Below are 14896 nucleotides of genomic sequence, written 5' to 3'. Positions count from 1 at the left end.
GACTTGCTTTAGAAATTTATTGCTCTTTATTATTATTTTTTTTAAATTTCTTTATTGATTAAGGTGTCACATATTTGTCCTCATCCCCCCATTCCCATCCCACACCCCTCCCCACAGATGCCCCAACCCCCTGTTGAACTTAACCATTGGTTAGGCTCATATGCATGCACACAAGTCCTTTGGTTGATCTCTCCCCCCTCCCCCCACCCTCCCCTATCCTCCCTCTGAGGCCCGATAGTCTGATCGATGCCTCCTTGTTTCTGGTTCTGTTCTTGTTCATCAGTCTATGTTGTTCATCATTTCCCCTAGATGAGCGAGATCATGTGTCACTAGAGATATACTTATAAGAACTGAATGTGAGACGAGCAATAATAGTTATGCTGATAGGCAAATGAATCAGTCTGTAGTGAGTTTCTTTCTGGACCAACAGTTCTTTTGAGACCCAATATCAATGTCCACCAGTTCCTTATGTGTACATGTTGGCACTGACCCCTCAGCTCTGGATGGTGGACAAATGGTGGTAATGCAGGTCCGACTCCCTCTGGTTTGGTCTCGGCCGGACCCAGGGGCACGGCTTCACCCGGACCCAGGGGCACGTGGTCTCACCCGGACCCAGGGGGTGCGTGGCCTCACCTGGACCCAGGTGCGCGCGGCTTCACCCGGACCCGGGACCCAGCCTCACCCGGATCCAGGGGCACACGGCCTCACCCGGACCCGGGATCCAGCTTCACCCGGACCCAGGGGCGCGAGGCCTCACCTGGACCCAGGGGCGCGTGGCCTCACCCGGATCCAGGGGCACACGGCCTCACCTGGACCCAGGATCTAGCTTCACCCGGACCCAGGGGGTGGGTGGCCTCACCTGGACCCAGGTGCGCGCGGCCTCACCCGGACCCGGGACCCAGCCTCACCCAGATCCAGGGGCACACGGCTTCACCTGGACCTGGGATCCAGCTTCACCCGGACCCAGGGGTGCGTGGCCTCTCCCAGACGCAGGGGCGCGTGGCCTCACCCGGATCCAGGGGCACACGGCCTCACCCAGACCCGGGATCTAGCTTCACCTGGACCCAGGGGCGCGTGGCCTCACCCGGACCCAGGGGCGCGTGGCCTCTCCCAGACCCAGGGGCACGTGGCCTCACCTGGACCCAGGGGCGCGTGGCCTCACCTGGACCCGGGATCCGGCTTCACCCGGACCCAGGGGCGCGTGGCCTCACCCGGACCCAGGGGCGCATGGCCTCTCCCAGACCCAGGGGCACGTGGCCTCACCTGGACCCAGGGGCGCGTGGCCTCACCTGGACCCGGGACCCAGCCTCACCCGGATCCAGGGGCACACAGCCTCACCCGGACCTGGGATCTAGCTTCCCCCGGACCCAGGGGCGCGTGGCCTCTCCCAGACCCAGGGTCGCGTGGCCTCACCCGGATCCAGGGGCGCACGGCCTCACCCGGACCCGGGACCCAACCTCACCCGGATTCAGGGGCACACGGCCTCGCCCGGACCCAGGATTCAGCTTCACCAGGACCCAGGGGCGCATGGCCTCACCCGGACCCAGGGGCGCGTGGCCTCTCCCAGGCCCGGGACCCAGCCTCACCCGGATCCAGGGGCACACGGCCTCACCCGGACCCGGGATCTAGCTTCCCCCGGACCCAGGAGCACGTGGCCTCACCCGGACCCAGGGGCGCGTGGCCTCTCCCAGACCCAGGGTCGTACTCTTTATTATTATTTTTGCTTTAGGCCAGCTCTCCTTATGCTATTTTCCAAAAACACATACATATAGTTAAACAAAGACACCATCCAAGTGCTTTTGGTCATCATCATACCGACTTCATGTACCGCCAGCACTGGGCACAGCACACGAGACAGATATGCGTGGAATGGAATTAGAAAGGACTGAACCTACCCCAGCACAAGCAGGACACCTACATACTTTCCGCTTTTGAATCACTGACTCTCAAAGCAAGTTATTCATAACCTTATGCTACAGTGGTAACCGCTACCAGTCATTGGTTGCATACCATGGGCCAGATACAGAGTTTAACACTCTACAAAGCCCCCAAATATGGTTGTATGGGTCGGCCCTGCATAGCATCACAGTCTGTGTGGATGGTGCCTCCTGAAGTTGTTCAGGGCACTACCTGCATAGTGGTCCATGACAGCCCTGATGATTTAGTCCTAATAACAACCCTGCAAGGAAGGTACTCTCCTCACAGCCATTTCACAGAAGGGGAAAAAGAGGCTTAGAGGTGGAGAAATTTACTCCTGTTATAGACCCAGGATTTGACCCAGGCCAAACACAAAGCATGGGTTCTTCGCCATTGGTGCAAAGAGTGAGCCAAAGGCATAGTGAGTGTCAGAGAAGCATCCTCATGAACTCTCATTTGAGCTCCAAAGCCATGCCATCACACCTACAGGTAGAGAGCGGCCATCCACAAAGTGGACAGGCTTGCTGAGCTGGCGGCATACCTAGGGCACGGGTGGGTAAAGGCGGAGGCTCTCATTGATGCACATAGTTGAGTAGGTCATCTTGTCCAGATCATCCCTGGAGAAGGGGAGCCACAGGGCTCTGTGGGAAGGCAGGCTCCAGCTCCAACTGCCCCCCTCCACAACCATCACAACACCAAATCTCAGAGGAACACAAGTGCACCAAGTGGTGGGGCCACACTGGACATGGGTGCCGCTCAGATCCAAGGTTCTGACTCCACATTTCTCTATCCCTCCCTCATCTTCACTGCTGGGAAGGAAAGCCCAGGACCCTAGGGGTGTGTGTGCACCCAGTCATCAAAGACAAGGTCACTGCTGTGTTCTCAGAGTCCCACAGAAGCCCCACAAGAGAGATGTTTGGGTTCTGTTTGGAATTCCCTCTGGAGCTGGAATGGAAAGGAACAGGGGCTAATATTCATAGGTTTAATGAAGTAATAAATGCATTAAAATTGGCAATATATATATTTCTCTATTACCTTTTGCCAGTAAGAAGCTCAGACCCAATTGTGAGGTCCAAATATAACTACTATGCAACACCTTATTAAAGAGCCACTAGGTTTCCCCCCACACTTCCCCAGTCCTTATTTTTCATTTGTGTTTTACTACTTTATTGAATAAATACCTTTGAGTTGCTTCAAGATAAAATGAAGGAAAAATAAAAAAAATGTCAACTCCCTGCCTCCAGGGTGTCTTCACGTTGTTACCCAACTTAAAATGCCCTGTTCTCTTTCCCTTTGTCAGAGTTTTACTCCTTTCTAGAAAGCCAACTTAAGCCCCACCCCTTCTGATTTCTCTGCCTGCAACATGGGGTCACTCATTCTTTGGGTTTCTCTTGCTTTTTAGTTATGTGAGTTAGTCTCTCTAAAAATGTCCAAGAACAGCAAATTGGATCCTCTTCCTCCTCTTTCCACATACACCCTTGACAGCACCTAACTTGTCGCTGGACACCCTGGAATATTTCCAACATCCAACCAATAAAAATAAGTAACGAAGATTTCATACCCCAAATCTTAGACCCTGGAATTGTGTGTGTCCTTTAAATGAATCTAAACTTCCTTTCATCAGCTGAGCATTTTTTGCATCCCTGCCCAATGTCTAGCCCAAGAGGGGAGAAGGCAGGGCGAGAGGAATGTGGGGGTAGAGGTGTGAGAGGTTTCCAGAAAATCTGCTGCAAAGAAAGGTCAGCATTAATGGTGTTGTGTTAATGAGTTCAACTTGAACCGGGAGACAGAATAATTCAAAGTTTCTGTTGGATTTTGGAAAACAGCATTTTCTCCTTCATCAGAAGAGACCATCAGAAGGAAGGTGGGAAAGGATCAGCTCCCTTGGCTTTCCCAACTCTGTTCATCTTCAATTTGCATCTCTTTCTCTCCCAGCATTCCCTGTTCTCTCCAGGAACCCAAAGGGGTAGTCATTCTACCATCAGAGTCAACATTTAAGAAATTGGCCTCCTGTTGACAACCTTCCCTACATTACTCACACTAGAAAAGTCTCAGTAGTTGGAGAAGGGGCTCAATGGAGCATCCTCGCACTGCAGGTAACAGGACTTCACCTGGTTTCCAGGATGGCCCTGTGTCATCTGCGATGACACCAGACAGCACAGACACAGCCTGCAGCTGAGCAGGACACACTGGGCTCCCTGGCAGACTCACTTGCCACTGGAAGGAGTCCCTGTCCCTGAGGATCTCACAGACCTCCTTCCTACAGTGCTGCTGGTGTTCTGGGTTTAGGGCCATGCAGTGCAGAAAGCAGGAGATGCCACTGGTGACAGTGTCACTGTTTTCACTGCCCCCCACTGACGGAACTCTGCCTCCTGTGGGCCTCTCCAGCACTGTTAGTCCCTTACCCATGATCTGCTTTGTGTTATAATTGCTTGCATCTATGACAAAAATATTAATAATATTATAATTGGCCATCATTGAACATTTACTAGTAATGTGGTTGCACACTGCACTAATCCTGCTCTACAAATTCTATCATTTAATCCTCAGAAAATTCTACAAGCTAGACACTGCCATAATTCCCATTTTATAGATGAGGGAAAGAAGCTTGATCACCTGGTGAATTAGACTCCTGATTCTAGTCTGGCTATGAGTTTCCCACGTGCAGAGATATATCTCCAGGTGACATCTCCAGGTCACCAAGGGCCTCTCCACAGGGCCTTGGAAATAGTACGTACTTGATAAAGTGCACATTGCATGAATAGAGCACATAAAGGAAATGAAGAAGAAGGAAGATAGGAAAGCGGGGGAGAGAGCACACCAAGCATCTGGCTAATCATGTATACACTGGCCAGAGTCAGCCAAGCGCCTAAGGAACCAGGCCAGAGTCTTGCTCAATGAGGGCAGGCAGTTTGACAAACAGAATTGCAGATTTTTATTTGTTTTTCCCAGCCAGCCCTAAGATGCCTGCTCTGTCTAATGTCCAGATTTGCTGCTTATTTCTGCATTCTATGTCTTGACATAGGAAATGAAAGGGAACAGAAATTTATTGAGTAGATCCTATATGTCAGGTATTATGTGAGTGAATTTATAGATTGCCTCATGTAGAATGGCTAATTACTCTCATTTTACAGATGAGAAAACTGAGGTGCAGAGATGTGAACTGACTTGTCCATTGCTTGTAGGTTAGTGCTGCTCTAACTCAGGCGAGAGCCCCCTCATTCTCTTCTGAACATTGAAGTCTGTTAGAGCTGCTGTGTTCAGTGGCACACATTGTGCACCTCACAGTCCTAGGGTGTGCCTGTCATGTTGAGGTCTGTGATAGTGCTGGCCCTCTTTTTCCTTCCTGTAAAGTTTGCTTTCATGCTTCTCACGCACCCAACTAACCTATATGTCTTCCAGGAATCACCCTTGAAGAAAGAGACTGAGCATCTGATAATGTACCCCCTGGCATCCTCCCTGACTCAAGCCCCTTTTCCGAAGGGCCCTGGGGACTGGGCCTGGCTACTTTGGTCTCCAGCTACCCATCTTTGGCCTTCTCTGGGGCTCTTCTCCTTTCAAGCCCACTGCAGAGTCCAATGTAATCTCCCCATATATCTTCTCCCTCATTGCCTCTGAACTTACCATGCCTATGAAGCCAGCCCTGGATACAGGAGATACAAATTACTTCTAGAGCATACATAATAGTAAAGTAATCAGAAAGTATTTGGTGCTACAGTAGGATCCAACAGATTCAGCTTTTTAAGCTGCTATCCCCAACTCGCAGCCTTCTTTATAGGCATTGTCCACAATTCATTATTTCATTCATGCATTTATGCTAAGATAGGCACCTGTAAGGTGTTGGATTTACAGCCTTGAACAATAAACTCAATCTCTGCTACAACTTCCTATATTCCTCCCTGTCACTGTCTCCCACTCCTCAGGGTTAATGGTGATGACTTCATCTGGACCAAGAGGTGGTGCCTCAGATGTTCCATTTTGTACCACACCTGTTTCAGATTTCTCTTCCCTAGACTTTCTCACCTCTTGCCTACCTCTACCCCCTGGCTAGAATTTATTTGGCAGTGTCTCAGAATCATATAGTTTATATAATCAATGCTGAGGGCATTGGCAAACAACTTGTTAAAATATTGAGGAACCAGTTAAATTTAAATAGCAGCTTTCATGCAGAGGTCTGAGAACACATAGTTCCATCATTTTCTTCCTCAATAGCCTGGAGGTCAGAGAATGGAAATTTTCAGGAAGGAGGCAGAGAGCCAGTCCCACTCTCACTGCTGCCTCCTGTACACCAGCCAATGCTGGCAATGCCAGGAAACAAAGAAGGATCAAGGGTAAGCTTTTCCTTGGGACAGTTCACAGTCTGGTGGAGGGGACAGATAGGTAAGCCAAGAGATACAGTACAATGGATAAATGCTATATCTGGAAGAATCCATATGGATTCTCTAGTACTCATTCTTTCTTCTGATTAAGGTAATTAAATCCAAAAAAGGAAAGCAGCTTGCCCTAAGCCTCTTCTCTCCAGACTGAAAATTCCAAGGTCTTTTCTCCTTTCCTCCTTGCTACCTGTAAGCCACACCAGATGTGTTGACCTCCCCAGTTCCTTTGGGTGACACAACAGGTGAATCAAGGAAACCTCTAAATGTGTCTAATTGTGTTGCTCTGTCATCTTGAGTAGTTCCCATATTTTCAAAACTGGGTAGAGAAGTGTGAGCCTCCAGAGGAGGAAAAGAAGCATGGAGAGAAGGATGAGAGAAACCAGGAGCACCAAGTGTTGTGGAATACAAGCAGACACTAAGACATTTGAAATGAAAGATGATTGTTGAGTGCCCTTGACACAAGTTTGAAATATGTTCATTGGAATCAGTGTCACGGCAATCAACTATAAGCAAAGGAAAAGCTGTTGAAATGACAGAGAAGCCAAAATAAGGTGGCTTGTGGAGTGAATGTGATGGCAATTGACTGAGACTGTGGAGAAAGTATTAACAACTCTGAAAAGTTTGGCTATGAAAAAGAAGAGACTTAGGATAGTACTTAATTGGGGATTTGATAGTGGATGGAAGTTAAGGCTCTTTTTCTCTCCCCCTTCCATTTCTTGCAGATTGAGGGAGGTTGGAATCGGTAGTACAGTCACTGGCCTTGAAGTAGAAGGAAGAAGGAAAGGTTGGGACAGATGTAGAGTTTCACATTTTGTGGTATTCATACCACAACAGCGAATAGCCCAAAATGTAAATCTCATTCACAATCTTCCTTTTATAGACAGTTTTGAATTATATTAACTCAATTTTACAACTTTAAGAACCAGTCTTTCTCTTTTTAATATAAATGTGCCCACTTAAAATACTTGAGTTTAAGAGCACATTGAAGTCATCTGATCAAGAATACACTTTGTTGATGGAAGGTAAATGAATCAGGAGGCTTTGGCTAGCAATAAATGACAAAGTTTAATTCAAGGGTAGTAAAGATTTGCAAACTAGAATTGCAAGTAGGAAATATACTGAATGTTGTGAAGAAGAAAAAAGAGCTGAGAGTTCTTATAGTAAAAAGTACATTTTGGGGAAGAATCTGTCCTGCATTCTTAGCTTCTGGATTGGTCTGAGATGATAATCTTTCAGATGCAATGTTCTGGATAATGGATCTCAGGAGTTCTGGAGATATGAACATTCTTTTCTTAATTCTTCAGAGGGTAATCTGCCCTAGCTGATTTGGCTCAGTTGACAGATCATTGGCCCCCTCACTGAAGGGTCTCATGTTCAATTGTGGTCAAGGGCACACACCTCGGTCAGGCTTGATCCCTGGCCCTGATCAGGGCGAGTGTGGGAGGTAATCAATTGATGTGCCTTTCTCACATAGATGTTTCTCTCTCTGAGTCTCTCCCCTTTCCTTCCTAGCTCTCTAAAAATCAATGGGAAAATATTCTTTGATGAGGATTAACAAACAAACAACACACACAAAAAAAACCCCAAAGGGTAATTAGTTGTTATTTATAGGATATATAAAGAGTTATAGGTGGATAGGTATAGATATAGATATAGATATAGATATAGATATAGGTATAGATATAGATATAGATATAGATATAGATATAGATATAGATATAGATATAGATATAGATATAAATGTGTAGATATATAGATTTAAAAGTTTAAGTTCCCAGGCAAGCTAAAGCAAGAGTAGAATCATTTCCTCGTGCCTTAACCTACTTGATTTTAGCAATTTAATAGCTTGACTATAGTGACTTCATTTTATTTCTTCACTCTTTTCTTCAACTTGTATAATATTAAGTTAAATAAATTCTCTATACTAAGTTACACAAATGCCTTCAGTAATCCCTCTGATTTTTTTGAATTGGGTGCAATTCAAAAAATAATAACTTTATGTTCAGTAAGGAACATAACTATCAGGCATAACAGGCTGTACTAAGCTGAAATAATGATACCATTAAAAACATTGAATCTTACATATATATATACACACATATATATATCCATTCTCCTATGTAGGCATTACTATGCCCTTATTATAGATAATAAAATTGAAGCTTAAGGCAGCCAAGTAACTTGACCTAGATCTGTCCTCTGTATCACATGGCACCTCCAAGGTATCATAAGATCCCTCTCCTGCCAGTTCTTCTCATTACACAGACACACATAGTGAGTCATAAATTTACCAAAATTTTATAATATTAATCTTTATTCATTATTAACTAAATATTAACATTATAAAATAAAGAATGAAAATATGCCTAATTATACATTTTGAGGTGTTCAATATTGCCAAATTCATATAATATATTTCTAATTTGTCTTCCACATGACCAATATACATATTTCCTTAAATTATTTAAACTCCTCAAACTTAGAGTAAAGTTACCTACTACACCTAAAGTGAATTCTAGACCTTACTCACAATTAGAAAATATACCCAAGTTTCTACATTTTTGGAAAACAGAGCCCAAACTTCTCTGTGAAGAACAAAAGAGCTTATTTTTCTACATATAATATAGCATGTAACTTTATTGATAAAATGGTATCCATTCTGATATTCCACAGCCCTTTGTAAACAAATATGAAATATTAAAACTTTAAAGTAAAACCTGACAAAGAATAAAATAAAGGAAATGCTTTGTCTTTAGAAACACATTTAAAAATTTTTAAATTAACTTAAAGTAGTCTACTTTGTGATTTGACATTAGCCAAATTATAAATAAGTGTTACTACTTCCATTTTTTCAGTTGTTGAACTTCCATGGTTAATAGCACTAGCTCTATTACTCATGATTATCCCATTGAGTTATTTAAATTTAAAAAATTTTTAATATGGAGAGAGACATCCTACCTTAGCAACAAAAATAGGGATTATAAAAATAACATTAGTGAAGAAGTGTTTTGTAAAATTTGCATGCATATTGTATTTATTATAATGATCTCATCAGATTTGCAGAAATATTAATTTTTCAATTTCATTTTTACTGATTTTATTCAAATAATTCATTTTATTGGTAATAATTCTAATGGGTCCCTTTTTGTAACCTTAATTTTTTTTTACAATAGATTTTTTCATTTTTTTTATTGATTAAGGTATTACATATGTCCCTATCCCCCCATTGCCTCCCCACCCCACTCCCATACATGCCCTCACCCCCCAATGTCTTGCGTTCATTGGTTATGCTTATATGCATGCATACAAGTCCTTCAGTTGACCTCTTACCTCCCTCCCCGCTTCCCAGCCTTCCCGGTGTAATTTGACAGTCCGTTCGATGCTTCTCTGCCTCTGTATCTATCTTTTTGTTCATCAGGTTATAATGTTCTTTATTATCCATAAATGAGTGAGATCATGTGGCATTTCTCCCATCCAAGTACTAACCAGGCCCGACCCTGCTTAGCTTCCGAGATCAGACGAGATCAGGCGCGTTCAGGGTGGTATGGCCGTAGACCATGTGGTATTTCTCTTTCACTGACTGGCTTATTTGGCTTAGCATAATGCTCTCCAGTTACATCCATGCTGTTGCAAATGGTAAGAATTCCTTCTTTTTCAAAGCAGCGTAGTATTCCATTGTGTAGATGTACCATGATTTTCTAATCCACTCATCTGTTGATGGGCACTTAGGCAGTTTCCAAATCTTAGCTATTGTAAATTGTGCTGCTATGAACATAGGGGTGCATATATCCTTTCTGATTGGTGTTTCTAGTTTCTTGGGATATATTCCTAGAAGTGTAATTGCTGGGTCAAATGGGAGTTCCATTTTTAGTTTTTTGAGGAAAGTCCATACTGTTCTCCACAGTGGCTGCATCAGTCTGCATTCCCAACAGCAGTGCACAAGGGTTCCTTTTGCTCCGCATGTCGTTCCTTTTGCTCCACTTGTCGTTTGTTGATTTGTTGATGATAGCCATTCTGATAGGTGTGAGATGGTACCTCATTGTCATTTTGATTTGCATCTCTTGGATGATTAGTGACTTTGAGAATGTTCTCATATGTCTCTTGGCCTTCCTTATGTCCTCTTTGGAACAGTATCTATATAGGTCCTTTGCCCATTTTTTGATTGGGTCGATTATCTTCCTTTTGTTAAGTTGTATGAGTTCCCTCTAAATGTTGGAGATTAAACCCTAATCAGAGATAATATTGGCAAATATGTTCTCCCATGCAGTGGGCTTTCTTGTTGTTTTGTTGATGATTTATTTTGCTGTGCAGAAGCTTTTTATTTTGATGTATTCCCATTTGTTTCTCTTTAGTTTCCATTGACCTAGGAGCAGTATCAGTGAAGAAATTGCTTCGGCATATGTCCGAGATTTTGCTGCCTGTGGATTCCTCTAATATTTTCATAATTTCCTGTCTTACATTTAAGTCCTTTATCCATTTTGAGTTTATTTTTGTGTATGGTGTAAGTTGGTGGTCCAGTTTCACTTTTTTGCATGTATCTGTCCAATTTTCCCAACACCATTTATTGAAGAGACTGTCTTGACTCCATTGTATGCTCTTGCCTCTTTTGTCAGATATCAATTGAGCATAGTGTTTTGGGTCAATTTCTGGGTTTTCTATTCTATTCCATTGGTCTATATGTCTGTTCTTGTGCCAGTACCATGCTGTTTTGAGAACCGTGGCTTTGTAATACAGCTTGAAATCTGGTATTGAGATATCTCCTACTTTATTCTTCTTTCTCAGGATTGCTGTGGCTATTCGGGGTCTTTTTTTATTCCAGATGAATTTTTGGAGAGTCCTTTCTAGGTCTGTGAAATATGCCATTGGTATTTTAATGGGGAGTGCATTGAATCTATAGATTGCTTTGGGTAGTATGGACATTTTAATGATGTCGATTCTACCAATCCATGAACATGGTATACTCTTTCATCTATTTATGTCTTCCTCTATCTCTTTTTTTCAATGTCCTGTAGTTTTCTGAGTAGAGGTATTTTACCTCCTTAGTTAAGTTTATTTCTACGTATCTTAATTTTTTTGGTGCATTGGTAAATGGGATTGTTTTCTTAGTCTCTCTTTCTGTAAGTTCACTGTTGGTGTATAGAAATGCCATAGATTTCTTGGCATTAATTTTGTATCCTGCTACATTGCCAAATTCATTTATTAAGTCTACTAAATTTTTGATAAACTCTTTAGGGTTTTCTTTGTACAGTATCATGTCATCTGCGAATAATGACAATTTTACTTCTTCTTCTCCAATTTGGATGCCCTTTATTTCTTCTTCTTGTCTGATTGCTGTGGCTAAGCACTTCCAGTACTATGTTGAACAGGAGTGGTGAAAGCGGGCATCCTTATCTTGTTCCTGTTCTTAGTGGAAATGGTTTTAGTTTTTGTCCATTGAGTCTGATGTTGGTTGTAGGTTTGTCATATAAGGCTTTTATTATGTTGAGTTATGATCCCTCTATTGCCACTTTGCTGAGCGTTTTTATTAGAAAAGGGTGTTGGATTTTGTCAAATGCCTTTTCTGCAGAAATTGATATAATTATATGATTTTTGTCTCTCAGTTTGTTTATGTGATGTATCACATTTATTGATTTGCGGATATTGTACCAGCCTTGCATTCCTGGAATAAATCCCACTTGGTCATGGTGTATGATCTTTCTAATGTAATGCTGGATTTTAGCACCTATGTTCATCAGGGATATTGGCCTGTGATTTTCTTTCTTTGTGGTGTCTTTATCTGGTTTTGATATTAGGGTAATGCTGGCTTCATAGAAAGAGTTTGGAAGTATGCATTCCTCTTGAATTTTTTGGAATAGTCTGAGAAGGGCTGGTTTTTGTTCTTCTTTGAATGTTCAGTAAAACTCCCCTGTGAAGTCATCTGGTCCAGGGCTTTTGATTGCTGGAAGCTTTTTGATTACTGCTTCAATTTCATCAGTAGTTATTGGCCTATTCAGATTTTTTGAATCTTCCTGATTGAGTTTTGGAAGCTTGTATTTTTCTAGGAATGTGTTTATTTCATTGAGATTGTCCAGTTTGTTGGAGTAGAGTTGTTCATAGTATTTTTTTTCCAATCCTTTGTATATCTGTGGGGTCAGTTGTTACATCACCTCTTTCATTTTTGATTTTGTTTATTTGGGCCCTGTCTCTTTGTTTCTTGGTGAGCCTGGCTAGAGGTTCATCAATCTTATTTATCCTTTCAAAGAACCAGCTCTTGGTTTCATTGATCTTATGTATTGTCTTTTTGGTCTCTTTGTCATTTATTTCTGCTCTGATCTTTATTATCTCCTTCCTTCTGGTTACTGTGGGCTTTTCTTGTTGTTCTCTTTCTAGTTCTTGAAGTTGCAAGGTTAGATAATGTATTACCATTTTTTCTTGTGTTCGTTTGTTTGTTTGTTTATTTATTTATTTATTTATTTATTTATTTATTTATTTATTTTTATGTAGGCCTGTAGAGCTATGAACTTCCCTCTCAGGACTGCTTTCATTGTGTCCCATGGATTTTGGATTGTTGTGTTTTCATTGTCATTTGTTTCCAGGATGCTTTTAATTTCTTCTTTGATATCTTTGGTAACCCAATCCTTGTTTAATAGCATGCTATTTAGCCTCCAAGTGTTCGATATTTTTTCATTGTTTTTATTGTAGTTTATTTCTAGTTTTATGCCATTATGATCTGAGAAGATGCTTGATATGATTTCTATCTCCTTGAATTTGAAGAGACTTTGCCCGTGTCCTAATATTTGGTCTATCTTTGAAAATGTTCCATGTGCACTGGAGAAGAATGTGTATTCTGTAGCTTTGGGGTGAAATGTTCTGAAGATGTCAATTAAGTCCCTCTAATCTAGTGAGTCATTTAGGATTGCTGTTTCTTTGATGATTTTTTGTTTAGAGGATTTATCCAGTGGTGTCAGTGGGGTATTAATGTCCCCTACTATGACTGTATTGCTATCAATCTCTCCCTTGATATCTTCCAGAAGTTGTTTTATGTATTTGGGTGCTCCTGTATTGGGTGCATATATGTTTACCAGAGTTATATCTTCTGGTTGAATTGCTTCCTTTAGTATTATGTAGTGGCCTTCATTATCTCTTGTTATAGCCTTTACTTTGAGGTCTATTTTATCAGATATAAATATCACAACCCCAGCTTTTTTATCCTTTCCAGTTGCCTGTAAAATGTTTTTCTATCCCTTCACTCTCAGTCTGTGTGAGTCCTTTGTTCTGAGGTGGGTCTCTTGCAGACAGCAAATATATGGGTCATGTTTTCTTTTTTTATTTTATTTTATTTTACTTATTTTTTACAGAGAGGAAGGGGAAGGAATAGAGAGTTAGAAACATCGATGAGAGAGAAACATCGATCAGCTGCTTCCTGCACACCCCTTACAGGGGATGTGCTCGCAACCAAGGTACATGCCCCTGACTGGAATCGAACCTGGGACCTTTCAGTTTGCAGGCCGACGCTCTATCCACTGAGCCAAACCGGTTAGGGCTGAGTCATGTTTTCCCATCCATTCAGCTACCCTGTGTCTTTTGATTGGTGTATTTAATCCATTTACGTTTAATGTTATTATTGATGAGAACTTGTTTGTTGTCATTTTTGTTCTTAGTATTGTGGTTCTTCTTACCTTTCTGTTTCTTCTTTTTATAGCAGTCCCTATAGCATTTCTTGCATTGCTAGCTTGGTAGTAATAAACTCTCTTAGCCCTTTTTTGTCCTTGTTCAATTTTGAATGATAGCCTTGCTGGGTATAGTATTCTTGGATTCAGTCTCTTGCCCTGCATCACGTTGTATATTTCATTCCATTCCCTTCTGGCCTGGTGTGTTTCTGTTGAGAAATCAGTTGATATTCTAATAGGAGATCCCTTGTAGGTAACTTTCTGTCTCTCTCTGGCAGCCTTTAAGATTCTTACTTTGTCGTTGGTGTTTGCCAATTTAATTATGATGTGTCTTGGTGTTGGTCTTTTGGGGTTCATCTTGTTTGGGACTCTATGTACTTCTTGGACTTGCATAGATTTTTTTCTTGCCAATATCAGGGAAGTTTTCTGTCATTATTTCTTCAAACAGGTTTTCTATTCCTTGCTTCTCTTCCTCTCCTCTGGTACTCCTATTATGCGAAATTTGTTTTGTGTTGTCCTAAAGCTCCCTTAGGCTCTCTTCCTGCTTTTTAAGTCTTCTTCCCAGTTGCTGCTGTGTTTGTGTGTTTTTTCCCACCTTGTCTTCTAATTTGCTGATGTGGTCCTCAGCCTCTTTAGTCTACTGTTTAACCCTACCAGACCTGAGGCCCTGAACCTAACTGTCCCCTATACCTGGGCTCCTGAGCATTAAAGAGAAAAAATCAACATGATATAGAAAAATGTTAGTTACATGCAAACAAGTGGTTAGAATAAGATGGAACTTGGAGACATTGTAGAAAACAGGTCTAGGCAAAGTACCAAAAATTAGGTACAGTGGTATAGCGGCAGATTCGGAAATTACCGAAAATCAGTACAGTGTTCTGGTAGGGTTAAGCCTTCCATTGTGTCTTTAATGCAGCTATGTCGTTCTTCATCTCCTCTTGGTTCCTTTTCATG

The sequence above is a fragment of the Cnephaeus nilssonii genome, assembly GCF_951640355.1.
Source record: "Cnephaeus nilssonii genome assembly, chromosome: 7".
Classification (NCBI taxonomy): domain Eukaryota; kingdom Metazoa; phylum Chordata; class Mammalia; order Chiroptera; family Vespertilionidae; genus Cnephaeus; species Cnephaeus nilssonii.
The sequence above is the reverse complement of the archived record's forward strand: the minus strand, read 5'-3'. Positions refer to the sequence as shown.